Genomic DNA, 17649 nt, shown 5'->3' with positions numbered 1-17649 from the left:
AGTATTCATGCTATTATATTATCCATCTTGGATGTTTATGGGCTTTATTAAACACTTTTATATCACTTTTGGGACTAACCTATTAACCCAGAGCGCAGTGCCAGTTCCTATTTTTTTTCCCTTTTTTCAGTGTTTCACAGAAAAGGAATATCAAATGGAGTCCAAACAGAAAGAAACCTTCGGGAGATTTATTTTTGGAAAGAAAGAAATCCGGGAGACTTGGAGTGCATGTCAGGGGATAAACGAGGAAGGCACGAGGCAGGGGGCGCGCCCACCCCCCTGGGCGTGCCGTCCACCCTCGTGGGCTCCTCGTGGCTCCCCCGACAGACTTCTTTCGCCTATATATATCAATATACCCTAAAACCATCGGGGAACAGAAGAGATCGGGAGTTCCGCCGCTGCAAGCCTCTGTAGCCACCAAAAACCAATCGGGACCCTGTTCCGACACCCTGCCGGAGGGGGGATCCCTCACCGGTGGCCATCTTCATCACCCCAACGCTCTCCATGACGAGGAGGGAGTAGTTCACCTTCGGGGCTGAGGGTATCTACCAGTAGCTATGTGTTTGATCTCTCTCTCTCTCTCTCGTGTTCTTGAGGTGATACGATCTTGATGTATCACGAGCTTTGCTATTGTAGTTGGATCTTATGATGCTTCTCCCCCTCTACTCTCTTGTAATGGATTGAGTTTTCCCTTTGAAGTAATCTTATCGGATTGAGTCTTTAAGGATTTGAGAACACTTGATGTATGTCTTGCCGTGCTTATCTGTGGTGACAATGGGATATCACATGATCCACTTGATGTATGTTTTGGTGATCAACTTGCGGGTTCCGCCCATGAACCTACGCATAGGGGTTGGCACACGTTTTCGTCTTGACTCTCCAGTAGAAACTTTGGGGCACTCTTTGAAGTACTTTGTGTTGCTTTGAATAGATGAATATGAGATTGTGTGATGCATATCGTATAATCATACCCACGGATACTTGAGGTGCCATTGGAGTATCTAGGTGACATTAGGGTTTTGGTTGATATGTCTCTTAAGGTGTTATTCTTGTACAAACTCTTGAATAGATCGATCCGAAAGAAAAACTTTGAGGTGGTTTCGTACCCTACCATAATCTCTTCGTTTGTTCTCCGCCATTAGTGACTTTGGAGTGACTCTTTGTTGCATGTTGAGGGATAGTTATATGATCCAATCATGTTATTATTGTTGAGAGAACTTGCACTAGTGAAAGTATGAACCCTAGGCCTTGTTTCCTAGCATTGGAATACTGTTTGTGCTCACTTTTATCATTAGTTACCTTGCTGTTTTTATATTTTCAGATTACAAAAACCTATATCTACCATCCATATTACACTTGTATCACCATCTCTTCGCCGAACTAGTGCACCTATACAATTTACCATTGTATTGGGTGTGTTGGGGACACAAGAGACTCTTTGCTATTTGGTTGCAGGGTTGTTTGAGAGAGACCATCTTCATCCTACGCCTCCCATGGATTGATAAACCTTAGGTCATCCACTTGAGGGAAATTTGCTACTGTCCTACAAACCTCTGCACTTGGAGGCCCAACAACGTCTACAAGAAGAAGGTTGTGTAGTAGACATCAGGGGTTTATATAGGCCTACCCCCTAGGGGTACAATGCTAATCCGACTGGGTGTAGGACCTGGCCGTCAGTGTCTCTGGTCGCCGGCTTCTCCGCCGGCCGATGGGGCCCGCTGCCTGGTGGGCCCCGCCGGCTATCTTTTACTCGGCCGACGGGCCGTGCCCGCCGCTGGTGGATCTGGTTGGTCAATTTTTCCTGTAGCCTTGCTACTGATGATGTATGCTTTGTCGGGGAGAGCGTGGCTACAGTCCCACTGCCTGGTGGGCGTTCACTGTAGCCACACCCCATCTCTTCTGGTTAATGGTGCACAAACTTTGAGGGAAGAAGGGGCCGCCTGCTGGAAGGCAGACCGCTCCCGTTACCGCCTATTGAAGTATCACCGCCTTATGGTGGCTCACGGACAAGTAGGGCCCGCCGCCTGCGGACCGTACCGACCGGCGTCGTGGGAGCATGGCTCCCTCTGATGTAGGTGATGTCATGGGCTGCGTGGGTACAGTGCCGCGCCGGGTGAGGGGTGTGCAATTGGTACACCGCACTGTAGCCATGCTTTGCCCTGGATTCGGGGGTGGCAGGCCGTACTGTAGCCATGCCTCGTCCCGTCGTGGTAATGAGGGTGCAAACTTTGAGGGTACGAGTGGCCGCCTGCTAGGAGCCGGCCTCCCTCGTGGCCGCCTTCTGGGCTCCGCCACCTTCTAGCACCCGACCGCCTGGCCCAGAAAGACAGTCGTCTGTCCGGATGGCGTGAGGGGCGCAGCTAGCCCCGATGTCTTGAAATACTTGGGGGGGGCTGATGAGGCTACCCGTAGTAATTTACTCCGACAGTAGTCCCCGAAGCTGGTGAGGCGCCGCAGCTAAAGAGGCGAGGAGCCTCAGCAGCTTCCTACTCCGAGTGGTCTGATAGCTTCGCATCGTCCGCCTGCTGGAGGCGCCGTCTGCTAGTAGTCGGCCACAGCCAAGCCCGCCGACTGGTGAATTCGAATCGCCGTGGCGGGGCCCGGGTGGTGTGCCAGCCGGGCGACAGGCTTGCCACCCGCTGCTTGCCTGCCACGCGGCAACAGCAGGCCAGGCGGGTCTGCCAGCCTGCACGCGTGACAGGACGTCGCCACATGCTGGGGCCCGCCACTACAGGGCCTCGGCACGCGCACGGATCCACTGCGGTCGAGGTGGACGGTTGCGCTTCTGTGCGCGGTTAATGCACGTCTTTACCGCGCGGTAAACGCGGGATCGTGGGGGTGTGGGCGCAGTTAATCCCACGACCCCCCACGTTTTGCCCCCTCGGCTCCGCCGCCTGGGGGCTATAAGTAGGGGAAGGTGGGGCGGCAGAACGCACGCACGCCATCCTCTCCCTTCGACATCACCTTTCTCCTTCCTCTGCTCCTCGCTGCCGCCACGCCCCTTCTCTCGCCGAGGCGCTGCAGTAGCTTACCGCCGCCGGGCCTCCTCGCGTCGTGGCTTCCTTGCTCTGCCACTGATTCACCCACTCGTCACCGCGTCGTGCTTCCGTGGCGCGTGAGCGGACCGGCGATTGGGACGGCTCGAACGTCCATGAAGACCATCTCACCTTTCTTCGTCAAACGTGGCGGCTGCCTCGCATACACACATGAAGGTGCGTGTTCCCCCCGAGGCGGAGATCTCGCTGGCATCGGAGGATGGCGAATACGTCGTCTTCCGGTCGCATTTTCTTCATGGCTTCGGCATGCCGGCGAGCGGTTTCTTCCGTTCCTTCCTCACCTTCTACAAAGTCCAGGCGCACCACCTCACGTCGAACACGGTGGTGCTACTGGCCGCCTTCGTCACCCTCTGCGAAGGCTACCTCGGCACTCTCCCCACCCTCGAGCTCTGGGGGGAGTTCTCCTACCTCAAGCTTGGCACCGCTGCCAAGAGCGAGGCAGCCCAGTGCGGAGCTTGCATCACAGTGCGGCGTTCGGGTTCTGGGATCCGCTTCCCGGCCCTCGCCTTGCTGCAGTCGGCCAAGCTGTGGCAAAAATCTTACTTCTACCCAAGAACATCCATCCATCGATGGACTACGTCAACCTGCCAACATATGTAGCCGGCCCGCCGATCGAACCCCGCTCCAACTGGCAGTTCCGGCCAAAGAAGCTGTCGGCCGCCTCCTCCATCGCTCTCGCCCGGCTTCAGGTGATGATGGAGTCGGAGGGCCTCAAGGCCTCGGATCTGCTGACCGCCTTTGTGGCGCACTGAGTGCTTCCCCTCCAAACCCGGCCCCACATCATCAGCCTATTGAGCGGGCACCAGGACCCGTGTCGGATGTGCACCAAGGAGCTACCGGACACAGAGGTGGCCCGGCTGGTAAATTACTTCTTCAACTGCAAGCTCTCGGAGACAGAGTGGTAGTTCGGCAAGCAGTCGTACAGTCGCGCACACCCGCCGCCTGCGGTGAGTTTCTTAATTCCTTTGATTCTTCACTCGTCCGAGTACTTTTTTGCGGTCTCATCAGTTGGCCATGGTGCAGATCTTCTCGACCCAGTCGGTAACCGACGCGCTGGAGCCAGGTCATCAGTACCTGGCGCACCGGTCGGTGAGCGACATGGACGACCCTGACTTGGGGGCGGCCTCCATGGACGAGGACGATGCCACCGGCGAGGGCGGTGAGGGAGCAGGCGGCTCCTCAAGAGGCGGCCTTGGGGACTAGCCGGACGATGAGGAGGACAACAAGCCAGGCTACAACCATGGTGCCGACAGGGCAGGCGTCAGCTCTTTGGCCGCGCCGGCCGCACCAGGTGGCGCGCCGAAGCGTCGGGCCGACGTCGGGTTGTACGGCAGCCGACCCAAGAAGCCCAAGAACACGGCTGCCGCGACCAGGCGGCAGGAGGCCGCCGCGAAGGCGGCTCAATTCCAGAAGCCCCAAAGCAGCGCCCTACGGTGTCTTCGTAAGTACTTTGATCTTTTCCGTTGTCGCTTTGCGTTTGCGATTCTTCTTTTCTCGCAAACTCTTTCTTAATTCTTCTTGTTTGGCTCGAACAGGGCCCCACTCTCTCTTGAGTGGGCCCCGTCTGCCTCGGTGATTGAGGTGGTAGGCGGCTCCACAGAACCCCGCCGTATGGACCCTCTCGCCGACCTCCAGGAGGCGACAAGAGGAACGCGCAGGAGGCGCGCGAGGAGCGGGAGAAGGCGGAGGTGGCCAAGGCGGCACAAGCAGAGGCTGATGCCGCAGCCAAGACCCAAGCCGACGCAGCCGCCAGGGTTCAAGCGGACGCGGTCGCCAAGGCACAGGCGGAAGAGGCGTCCTGCAGCCTGGCACCAGAGCTCGTCGTCCCGCTGCGCGCGGAGCCACCGGCGCCGGGGGGGACTTGCACCGGCTGGAGGGGTTGGAGGCAACCAGTCGGCCCTGGAGAAGGAGGGCTGAGGCCCCATCATCTTGGAGGCGGAGGTGACTCCCCGCGTGCCGACTGCTGACGCGCAGAGCAGCCGGCCCGAAGCGCCGCTGGTGCCGCCATCTGGCGGCAAGCTGGTGGTGGGTTCGATTCCCACCGTCCGCGTTCCGGTGCGCCGGCGCGCGGAGAAGGCGGCCTCAGCGCCGCGGCCGTTGTAGATTGGGGCCACGAGCTCATCGGCCCCCGATGCTGAGGCTACCAGCGCCGCCCCACCAGAGTGGACGCCTGGGGGCAGAACAGGTGTTCTGAATAGGGCGGCGCAGGACGTCTAGTCCCGGTTCCAGGCCCAAGGCGCTGCTCTCCAGCAGTACACGCATCCGTTCTTGGCGACATAGACGGCCGTCCGGGTATGCTTCTTGTCCTTTGTTTTTTATTCTTGTAATCTTCCATGGGGGCGCGCCAGCGCACCCACTAGGTGTAGCCCCCGAGTTCCGGGCCGGCTGCTGAGCAGGCGGCTCGGAACTTCAAGGCAAGTTCCGAGTGCTAACTTATTTTTCTTTTGTTGTCTTTGTTGCAGGATTACCACAACATCCGCGCAGCCGCTTTCAACTCCCACGTCCAGGAGCTGGCCAAGCGGACCACCAACATGACCGATAGCCGGAGTAAGCACTCCGCCTTCTCTCTCACGGGGGCACGTCAGTGCACCCGCTCGGTGTAGCCCCTGAGATTCGGGCTGACTGCTGAGCAGTCGGGCCGGATCTTCCGGCAACCACTTATCTTCTTTGTTGATTGTTGATGTCCTTTCTTTCTTCGCAGGGGCAGCAGCCGAACTGCAGCAGCGCCTAGGCGAGACCCAAACCAAGCTGCGCACCAAGGAGGAGGAGCGTAGCAAGGCGGCTCAGGAGGTGGACCGCCTGACCAAGGAGCTGGCGGACTAAGCGGAGCGACACAAGGTATAGCTCCAGAAGCTGAAGGAGGCGGAAGACTCCCTCACGGCCGAGTTCAAGACTCAACGCTCTAATTGGGCCGAGAAGGAGAAAATCCTCACTGACGGCTACAACGAGATCGAGGACATGATCGATGGTAAGTCCCTTTTTCCTTTGAGCAGCCGCCGACAGCAGTAGGAGTCGGCTTCCGGCTTCTAATCTTTGATTTTCTTCTTGCACATAATTCTTCCCCGGCTACGCCATCGCCGTGAGCCAGGCCATTGAAGCGCGGCGCGAGTGGCGTAGGTGGGTTAGAGTGGAGATTCTTCTCAACGCGCCTCGGAACCTCAAGGAGCAGCTTCTAGCCGTCAGGATGCGCATGTAGCCGGCCCTCCGCCTGCTCCGCCGCCTTCAGCGCGCCGGGGTCCAGGTGCTGACCGCCCTCTGGCCGAATGCTCAAGTGCCGCGCACCCCCAGTCGGACTGCCGAGTGGCTGGAGGTAGCAGTCGGCCGCTTTGAGGCTCGGAAGGGCGCCGCAGCTCGAGCGGGTGCACGGACTTCCTAGGAGTTCGCCAAGGCATGGTATCCGAGCCTGAATCTGGCCCAGCTGGCCACCTTCTGGGCTGAGGCCGGGCCGGAGCTGGTGGCGGTGGACCGCGCGCTCTCTACGCGTGTCGGCGCTTGCGGAGTACGCCAACACCAACGTCTTCATCCCCGAACTGGACGAGCGGGGCACCGAGATGCCGCCCAACTGATTCGGGCTGAACCCAGACAACGAGGACGACTTGGCGGAGGAGATCGCCTCCAGCAATGAGGGCGAGGATGGCGAAGATGACACACCAGAGGACGGAGCGGACGGCCAGTCTCAACCTGATCAAGCCTCGAGCAACGAGCCGCGTGTGGCTGCGCTGACTGTTGCTGATGCTGACCAGGCAGAGACTCACCAGTCGACCGCTCCACCAACCGGCGCTACTGCCTCCGCCAACCTGCCAGACCCGCCTGCTGCTCCTCTGGCCTAGGCGGCCAGTTTTATCTACCTTTTCCTGCTTTTGTTATCTTTCGAACAAGCTAGTTATATTTGCGCAGTTCCACTCGCTGGGGGTGTATTCAAACTTCTTGAATTCTGGCTATGAGCAATGCTATGTAAATTAATTCTCGCACATGTGGGTGCTTTGCCGGGTTCTACTTTGCCTTGCTTTTCTGTTCTATTTTGGCGTTTTCCTTTGCCGCCCTGCCAGCCGGACAGCCGCTCTGCGGTCTGTGGCTGGGTCAGGGACTTAGCAGTTTTTGGAAGACATGTACTTTGGCCGCTTAGAATGTGGCAAGTCAAATGAGAAGCTGGCCGACCGATGCTCAGCAGCCGGATGGTAAGGCAAGGAGTCGACTTGGCCTATGCTAGTACATTTTTCCTTAGTCAGTTTTCGTGTGGACACCGTTTCCTGCCTTTAGCTCTTGCCAGCCGGACAGTCGCTCTGCGAGCTGCAGCTTAAGGCAAGAGAGGGCTTTTAGATCCCGGCACACTACTTGTCCGACTATAGGTAGCGTTAGCATAGGACAAGGCGGCAAGCCCCCGGGCCGACTGGTCTAACCCGGTGCCAGGCGGAGGAATGAAAATGATACATTCATAGGCAGAATCTTATCATATAGATAAAAAGGGTAGCCCCCGAGTGCTCCTCGAGGGACCTGATGTCTTAGCTTCTTAATAAAAAAGGTAGCATGGTACATACTGCCTTAACTGTAAAACCTTGCCGGAGTCATCCCTCTTGCGCGCTCTGGGCTTCTGTGCGGTGATCACGTAGTAGGAGTCATTGCCCAAAGCTTTGCTGATGATGAAGGGCCATTCCCAAGGGGCCGAGAGCATGTGCTGGCCGGCTGTTCGCTGGATCAGTCGGAGCACAAGGTCCCCCTCTCGGAAGGATCGAGGCCTGACCTTCTGACTATGGTAGTGGCACAGGCCCTGCTGGTAGATGGCAGGTCGGCTGAGTGCCAACAGCCGGCCTTCTTCCAGCAGGTCGACGCCGTCTTCTCACACCTCCTTTGCTTCCGCCTCCGTGTACATGGTGACGCGAGGTGAGTCGAACTTGATGTCAGTTGGGATGACAGCCTCGGCCCCGTACACGACGAAGAAGGGAGTGAAGCCGGTTGGTTTGTTCAGTGTGGTCCGAAGACTCCAGAGGATGACCGGCAGCTCATCGATCCAGCAGCCGGCGGAGCGCTCCAGCGGCTCGATCAGTCCGGGCTTGATGCCGGACAAGATGAGGTCGTTTTCTCGCTTGACTTGGCCGTTTGACTGCGGATGGGCAACGGATGCTAAGTCGAGTCGGATGCCCTGCGTTGCGCAGAAACGGGCCAAGGCGCCTTTCACAAAGTTGGTGCCATTGTTGGTGATGATGCTGTGCGGTACACCGTACCGGACGGTGATATCTGCAATGAAGGTCACAACAGTCGGACCATTAAGTTTCTTGATTGGCTTCGCTTCAATCCACTTGGTAAATTTGTCTACGGCGACCAATAGATGGGTCATGCCGCCGTGTGCTGTCTTGAATGGGCCCACCATGTCCAGTCCCCAGACAGCAAATGGCCAAGTGAGGGGGATGGTCTTGAGTGCAGAAGCCGGCAGGTGTTGCTTGGAGCTGAATTTTTGGCACCCTTTGCACTTCTTGACCAAGTCCTTGGCGTCATCCACTGCGGTCGGCCTGAAGAATCCATGGCGGAAAGATTTGGCGACAAGGGATCTGGAGGCCGCATGGTGGCCACACTCGCCTTGATGGATGTCTCTGAGGATTGCCTTGCCCTTCTCTGGCTCGACACAACGCTGGAAGACGCCAATCACGCTGCGCATGACAAGCTCTCTGCTTACTATTGTGTATGTTGCTACCCGGCGTTGCACTTGTCGGGCTAAGGTCTCGTCGGCTGGTAGCTCTCCGCTCACCAGAAAGTTGACAATGGGCTGTGCCCATGATGGTGCTTCGACCACTGTCATCACGGCCACTGGAACCAGGGCGGTTGGGTTGGGAGGCGGAGCGTCGGAGTCGGTTGTCGGTTGCTGCGTTGTTGAAGTCCCCGGGCCGGCTGCTACAGCCCCCGGGCCGGGTTCTGAAGTCCACGGTCCGGGTGCGACTGATGCAGTCCCCGTGCCAACTACCGAAGTCCCCGGGCCAACTGCTGCAGCCCCGGGCCGGGTTCTGAAGTCCCCGGGCTGGGTGCGGCTACTGCAGTCCCCGCGCCGCCTTCCGTAGTCCCCAGGCCGGCTGCTGCAGCCCCCGAGTCGGATCCGACTGTTCCGGGAGCAGCCAGCACGAAGATGGACATTGATTCCAGCGAAGGCTTGATAAATGGCTTGCAGAGGCACTGAAGGGAGATGCCGGCTGGTATTGCTTGGCGAGTGGAGCCGATCCGTGCCAGGGCATCAGCTTGCTCATTGTCGTTCCGTGGCACGTGAAGAAACTCACACCCGTCAAAGTATCCGCTAATCTGGACGAGGAAGCGGTAGCTTGCCATGTTTGCATCCTTGGCATCCCAGTCGCCAGACGACTGTTGACTACCAAGTCCGAGTCGCCGTCGCACAGAATCCGGCGGATGCCAATCTCCTTGGCCAGTCGGAGTCCGTGTACGAGCACCTCGTACTCGGCCACATTGTTGGAGGCGGCAAAGTGCATCTGCAGCGTGTATCTGAGCTTGTCGCCTTTGGGAGAGGTGAGGACGATGCCGACTCCCAAACCAGTTCACATCTTTGATCCATCAAAGTGCATCCGCCAATGGGTGGAATCCGGAGCTGGCGGCAGGTATTGGGTCTTGGCCCGGTCGACGAGGAAGTCGGCCAGTGCTTGGGACTTGATGGCGGTGCGTGGCTGGTAGAAGATGGTGTAGGGGGCCAACTCGATGGCCCACTTAGCCACTCGGTCTGATGCATCTCAGTTGCCTATGATCTCAGCAAGCGGGGCGGTGCAAACAACCGTGATGGGGTGCTCTTGAAAGTATGGCTTGAGCTTTTTGGCGGCAAAGTGCACACCATAGCACATCTTCTGGTAGTGGGGGTAATTCTGCTTGGAGGCGAGAGCACCTCACTCAAGTAGTACACGGGCCTCTGGACCGGATGTGCTCTGTCGTCTTCTGGAGGCTCTACCATAATGATAGTGCTGACCACTCGGCTGGTGGTGGCGATGTAGAGGAACATGGGCTCCTTAGCAGCCGGAGCCGCCAGAACAGGCGGTGTAGTCAGCATTTTCTTGAGCTGGAGGAAGGCCTTATCCGCCTTGTCGTTCCACTCAAAATGAATGGTTTTCTTTATTAACTGGTATAAGGGAAGAGCCTTCTCGCCCAGCCGATTGATGAAGCGGCTGATGGATGCCAAGTAGCCGGTGAATTTTTGGACGTCTCGTAGTCGGGTGGGTCTCTCCATCTGCTCAATGGCCTTGATCTTCACAGGGTTGCACTCGATGCCGCATTCTGATACAAGGAAGCCAAGGAGCTGGCCGGTTGGGACTCCAAAGACACACTTCTCTGGGTTGAGCTTGATTTGAAACCGGCATAGATTGTCAAAGGTTTCCTTGAGTCGATCTTCCAGGAGGGTGCCGCGCTTCTCCGTCTTCACCACAATATCGTCTACATAGACGTGGGCATTTCTGCTGAGTTGCTTGAGGAGGCACTTCTGCATGCAATGCTGAAACGTGGCACCGGCATTTCTCAAGCCGAATGTCATGGTCAGGTAGCAGAAGGCTCCGAATGGTGTGATGAAGGCGGTCTTCAGGTAGTCGGCCGGGTTCAGTTTGATCTGGTGGTAGCCAGAGTAAGCATCCAAAAAAGTCAACAGCTCGCATCCGGCTGTGGAGTCAATCACTTGGTCTATCCGAGGCAGAGCAAACAGATCTTTGGGGCAGACTTTGTTGAGGCTGGTGTAATCAATGCACATGTGCCACTTGTTGTTCTTCTTCAGTACAAGGACTAGCTTGGCAAGCCATTCAGGAAAAAAAATACTTCCATGATTGCCAGCAGGCGGGCGATCTCTTCACCGACAATTCTTCTCTTCTCTTCTGACAGGCGGCGGAGGGTTGCTTGACTGGTTTTGCATCTGATCTGACATGTAGCTTGTGCTCGGCGAAATCCGTCGGAACACCTGGCATGTCTTAGGGAGACCATGCGAAGATGTCCCGATTCTCATGGAGGAAATCGACGGACTCGCTTTCCTATTTGCTATCGAGGTTGGTACCTACGATAGAGTGCCTCTCCGGGTGGTTCGGGTCCAATGGGATCTTCTTTGTTTCTTTGGCCGGCTAAAAGGAGCCCTGGGTCTCCGACTATTTGGGATCTGGTGACAAGTCCGGCTGCTCGCTGGCCATGGCCACAACCCGGTCCAGGAGCTTCTTCTTGGCCGCAACCACAAGGGACTCGGCCAGCCGGCTGCTAGCAGCGATGCAGGCGGCCGACTTCTTGTAGTCACCGGCTATAGTGATTATGCCCTTGGTTCCCGGCATCTTCATCTTGAGGTAGGCATAGTGCGGCACTACCATGAACTTGGCTAGAGCTGGCCGTCCTAGGAGCGCGTGGTAAGGGCTTTCCAGGTCAACCACCTCAAAACAAATTGCCTCGCGGCGGAAGTGATCTTTGTCTCTGAAGAGGACATCTGTCTTGATCTTGCCGATTGGTGAGCAGGAAAGGCTAGCTACAATGCCATGGAAGACAGTCCGACTGGGCTGAAGTTGTCTCTCTTTGATGCACAGCTTCTCCATGGTGTGGCGGTAGAGGATGTTGATGCTGCTATCGCCGTCTATCAGAACTCGGGAGAAGTGAGTAGCTCTCCTCTCTGTTGAGAAAGTGGCATCCAACACCATGGCGTCGGAACCCAGAGAAGGCATCACCTCCAGGTGGTCTGCACGGCTCCAGCTGATGGGCCTTTCGGACCAGTGCATGAACTCTGGGATTTCAGAAGCGACGGCGTTCACCTCACGGTGCTGCCGGCGCCGGATATGCCTGTCGTCAGCCACACTGGTGAAGACAACGTAGTCTCCATGTTCTTCGGGGAATTCATCTTGGATGGCGGCGACCGGACGGGCTGCCGGCTGCTGAGGAGGCGGAGCCAGCGGGCCAGCAGGTGGAGGCGGCAGTCCTTCTCCCTTGGCAATGCGGACGAGCCAGTGGCACTTCCGGGTTGTGTGGTTGGACGGCTTCGCGCCGCTGTGGAACTTGCAGGGAGCATCAAGGGTCTGCTCAAAGGAGAAGGCGGGCAACCAAGTGGGCTTGCTGCCTTTCTGACGCTTGGGGCCAGGCTGTCCCTCCGGCTGCTAGGCTTCAACCATCGCCACATGCCGGCTGGTGGAAGCCGGCTGCAGGGCTTTGCGCTTGTTGTCGTTCTGCTGCTGGCGGCGACTTTTGTCACCAGCCGGCGTCTGAGGAGCCGGAGGGAGCACTTTTCTAGATGTGTCCACCCGAAGCTCTGACTTCATGGAGGAGTCGGCAGTGGCGTACTTGTCTGCTATGATCAGCAGCTCGTCGAGTGTGGCCGGCTCATCGCAGAGGAGTCAGTGCTTGAGTAAGGTGCCCTCTCGGCACCCAACAGTGAATTACTCTATGGCTTGCACCTTGTGCACCCCTTCGCAGGAGTTGCGCAGTTCAGCCCACCATGTCAAGTAGTCGCGGGTGGACTCGGTCCGGCCTTGGACGCACAACGAGAGCTGGCAAGGCTTGGGCGGCCGCTTGTATGTGCTGGTGAAGTTGTGGATGAAGACTTCGGTGAAGTCCAGCCAGCTGTCGACGCTGTAGGGCTTGAGGCTGCTCAGCCATGTCCGGGCCGTGCCCTGGAGCATGAGCGGAACGTACTTCACGGCGACGCGCTTGTTGTCGTTTGCTATGCTGACGGTTGTGGAGTAGTCAACCAACCAATCCTCCGGCTTCATGGAGCCGTTGTACTTGGGAGTGTCTCGAGGGAGCAAGAACCCTTTGGGAAAGGGCTCATCACGAATGCGGGGGCCGAAACAAGGCGGACCGATTGCATCTTCTTCTTCTACCGCCAGGGATCGAGCCAGACGGTTGATCTGGTGGCGGGCATCATTTTCTCCGAATCCTTCATGGTGGCCTAGCCGGTCGCCGAGAGTCGGGTGCTCAACAGGCGACGGAGAAGCGCGCCTCTCCTTGCGCGGGGGAGGCAGACGATCGCTCCGCTGTTCCACTGCTCGTGGGTGGCCGTCTTGGTCACGCTCGGTGGTGACGCGTGTGCGGCTACGGCTGGCAGCCGGCTCTCGGTCTCTTCGGTCGCCGGTGCCGCCTTCCGGGGACCGGGAGGTTGCGCCATGTTCTCAGCGGGGGGGGGGGGGGGGGGGGGGAGGGGGAAGGTTCTCGGCTTGTTGGCCGGGTTCTACCACGCGGCAGCCGACTTCTTCCTGTGCGTCGGCCGCGTCGATGAGCTGCTGAACGCGCTTCGTCATGTAGCAACGCTCGTCGCCCTCTAGCTGGTCCAACTCGTCTGCGGCTGCCTGGGCGGCGCGCAGGTTCTTGATGGGCGTGGGGTAGACAGAGCGGTCTACCCCCAGCATGCTGGCGATGGCTGCACCGTGTTGTCGGACGGGGCCTACGCAGCTAGGTTCGCCAGTAGCCGGCGTGCTGCATACGGCGCGGTCGATCTCGCGCTGGTAGGCCTCGGTGAGCCGTCTCATAGTGGCCAACTTTTTGGCCTTCTCGATGAGTGCGATGCGGCAGGCCTCCAGCGTCTCGCCGTTGGCGTCTGCCGCTATGGGTGCGGACAGGTCCTGCATTGCCGCCTGCAATGGGTCCTGGCCGGACCCGCCAGAAGCTCCATCATGGCTGATGACCAGTACCTCCATGATGGTGCTGGTGCTGGCGTCGCTGGTCGCAGGAGGGAGCGGGTCGTCGATGACCACCATGTTGGTGGGGAAGGCGTCGAGGGATTCCACGTCAGAGTCGACAAGCATCGAGTCGGTAAGCCAACTGACTCTAGGACAGAGGCCGGCTCGTTGGCAATGTGAAACTTGCCAAGGAGATCGACGATGCAGCTCTCAGAGCTGGCTGCTCCCGCGTCGGGGGCGGGCTCGTCGGGGAGGTGGATCCCATCGAGGAGATCAGCGAGGCAGCTTGTGGCGCAAGCGGTTTCTGTGCCGCGCAACGCGTCGACACAAACGCCGTCAGAAGTGCCGGGCTGGCTGCGCTCGCGAGGAAGGAAGAGGGTTCCCGTCCAGAATGTGTTTTCGGACGACGGTGCACCTAGCCCCATGGTGGGTGCCAAATGTTGGGGATATCGTGCGACATATGCCAGGGGTGGCTTATCATGGATGGGGACAAGAGTACGTCGCCGGGCTCTAGAAGCGGGAGTAAGCGAGATTGCATACGCCTGCGGATCTTACCCAGGTTCGGGGCTCTCCTAGGAGATAACACCCCTAGTCCTCCTCTGCGGTGTCTCCGCATGATCACAGTCTCAACAAGGTAGCTACAAGCTTCTCCTTGAGCTGATTTTCTAGAGGAGGAAGAAGAACAAGGCTAGCTCTACTCCCCTCTCTCTACGTGGTGTGTGTCTACTAAGGTTCTGAACCCTTTGCATGGGTGGCCTGGGGGGTTTATATAGGCCCACCCCCCAGGGGTACAATGGTAATCCGGCCGGGTGTAGGACCCGACCGTCAGTGTCTCTGGTCGCCATCTTCTCCGCCGGCTAGTGGGGCCCGCAGCCTGGTGGGCCCCGCCGGCTATCTTGTACTCGGCCGACAGGCCGTGCCCACCGCTGTCGGGTCTGGTTGGTCACCTTGTCTTGTAGCCTTGCTACTGATGATGTATGCTTTGTCGGGGAGAGCGTGGCTACAGTCCCGCCGCCTGGTGGGTGTTCACTGTAGCCACACCCCATCTCTTCTGGTTAATGGCGCACAAACTTTGAGGGGAGAAGGGGCCGCCTGCTAGAAGGAGGACCACTCCCGCTACCGCCTGCTGAAGTATTGCCGCCTTTTGGTGGCTCACGGATAGGTAGGGCCCGCCGCCTGTGGGCCGTACCGACCGACCATCGTGGGAGCATGGATCCCTCTGACGTAGGTGATGTCATGGGCTGCATGGGTACAGTGCCGCGCCGGGCGAGGGGTGTCCGCTTGGTACACCACACTGTAGCCAGGCTCTGCCCTAGATTCGAGGGTGGCAGGCCGTACTGTAGCCACGCCTCATCCCGTCATGGTAATGAGGGTGCAAACTTTGAGGGTACGAGGGTCCTCCTGATAGGAGCCGGCCTTCCTCATTGCCGCCTGTTGGGCTCCGCCGCCTTCTAGCAGCCGGCCGCCTGGCCCAGCCTTCCCAAGAAGGCAGTCGTCCGTCCGGATGGCGTGAGGGGCACAGCTAGCCCTGGTGTCTTGAAATACTATGGGGGGCTGATGAGGCTACCCGTAGTCATTTACTCTAACATACATAATCAAACAGCTATGAAAGTAAGTATGGTCATACAGGGCAAGAGGTACTCACAAGAGCAATGCAGTGTGCAGTATAGTTGTAAGATTCTGTGGTCCCTTTAGAATGAGTGTTCTTCTGCTAACAGTTTTCGTACAAGTGAGACGTTAAGGCAAATGCAGAAATGTAGTTCAAATTTTGGTGTGATATCATAGATAGTACCTTACGCTGCAGACGAGACCAATCTGTAACAAGATTATTCTAGTCACTGTATGATTAATGTAGCTCCGGAGACTTTATAGAAATTACATTTAGAGGCTTGCCATCGAAGTGCACTTGCCTCAGGTAGGAATGATACTTCATCAACGAGTGCTTGAAAAGCGCAACCGACCCTTGCTCGTCTTGACAATCCAGTTTGGTCCTCGCCTATTTAAAAGAATGAAATCTTGTGTCTTCTGTCAGCAGAAACATATGTAGTAATTACCATGAATAACATTAGTACATTACTTACGCATAAGTTGCGGAGGAAGACTGGAAATTGTTTTGTGTCTGCGGTATAATCTTTCCATGAAGGAAAGATGCGCACAAAGTTCCTGACAACAATATAAGCTTCATCTTCTAAACTGGGAAGAAATGGAACAGGGGTCCTATTTGCTACAATTGGGGCTCTCTCTGGTTCGAAAAGGGATTTGGCAACTGGATTTGGTGTACTCTTTGCTGGAATGGGGGTTTTGCGTCGTAGAGCTGGTGCTATGTCAACTGGCATCATCATACTGTTTGCTGCAGTTGAGATCTGCTGGGTTGGGGCATCAGAAATGACCAGTGTAGTAGGGCTAAAGTCTGCTAGAGTTGGGGTGTTTTGTGGGCCAGGTGATATTGCAACTACACCTAATGGGCTATTTGATTTATCAGGTGTCACTACCTTCTCCAAATACTTTGCTCGTGCTCCTCCATGATCAGCAATCGCCCTATTCCTTTTGAACGTCCGATACACAAGAAGAGCATTTCAATGGATTAATATGGTATGATGACAGATGGAATATGTACTGAAAATGGATAGGCAGGGCGTATTCACATACACGATGTGTAAACTAAGCTAATGGCAGTGCAACAAAGTAGAAGCAATGCAAAGTATCAGTTGCAAGATATGTGTGACAAATATAACCTTGGAAAGTTAGAGAAAGCACCTTGATGGGTGAATAAAATAGGGCATCTACCTCTGACTCCTCCACTAGGGAGCTACATTGACTTAGGTCTCCCTCTAGCTCAGAATCACTGTCAGGATCATATTCTGAGCATGAATCTGTAGGTGGAGAGCGTTTGCATTGCATTGCATCCAGACTTGATTTCAGGCCCTTAATGCCAAGTTTGACAGCTATGGCATTGTTCTGCTTTATTCTTTTCATGCGCGCAAGCTCATAATCATTATGATGCTGTTCAGAATCTGAGATTCATGAAAACATAAAAAGTAGTCAGATTATCTATGGAATGCATTGCGGATTCAACTCGAAGAGTGTCTCCCTATAAACCCCTGCATATGCAAAGTTCAGCCCCCAACCGTGCTGACCAGACCACACAGAAATACAAACCTCTTATGTCTCTATAACAGGCAGACACACATTTCAAAACTGAAGTAGGAACATTAGAATCATATCAAATTCGTATTTGAACAAATAAACTAAGGAATTATGAGTGGCATAATGTTTAGCTTCAAGGGTGGAGTGCTGATAGTGTGACACATAGCAAGTAGGCAGATTGTATTCCATGTAAAAGATTGTAGTCTATGTAAAAGCTGGAAATGACACTTTCTTTCTATACAATGCAGTGTTCATTGCCCACACATGATGGAAGAGATCACACAGAGAAATACTATTCACTCATGTCTACGGTTCCAGTATTTTGAAATAGGGTGGTCCACCCTAAAAGAATATTGAGAAAAGCTAGAAATGACAATTTCTTTCTATACAATGCAGTGTTCGTTGCCCACACATGATGGAAGAGATCACACAGAGAAATACTATTCCCTCATGTCTATGGTTCCAGTATTTTGAAACAGGGTGGTCCACCCTAAAAGAATATTGACAACAAATATGACAAGGCAAGCATAGATGTAGTGAATCAATCATTTACTTGTGAGCTTACTATCACAAGTATGCACAATTGTAACTGCAGTAAGAGACCGTCCAAAATCTGAATCAAGAAGTTTGTCTAGCACTTATTGTTTGCAACTAATCGACGTGAATAATTGGATATCATATCGAATGAGTAAGAAAGACAAGTAAAATTGTCAACAAACCTGGCCTGCAGTAGTAATCTGGGTCAATGTTGAGGGAGTCCTGGATTAGGGGGTCCTCGGACAGCCGGACTATATACTTTAGCCGGACTATTGGATTATGAAGATACAAGATTGAAG

Source organism: Aegilops tauschii, chromosome 5, assembly GCF_002575655.3.
Source record: "Aegilops tauschii subsp. strangulata cultivar AL8/78 chromosome 5, Aet v6.0, whole genome shotgun sequence".
NCBI lineage: Eukaryota > Viridiplantae > Streptophyta > Magnoliopsida > Poales > Poaceae > Aegilops > Aegilops tauschii.
This window is presented reverse-complemented; position numbering follows the sequence as displayed.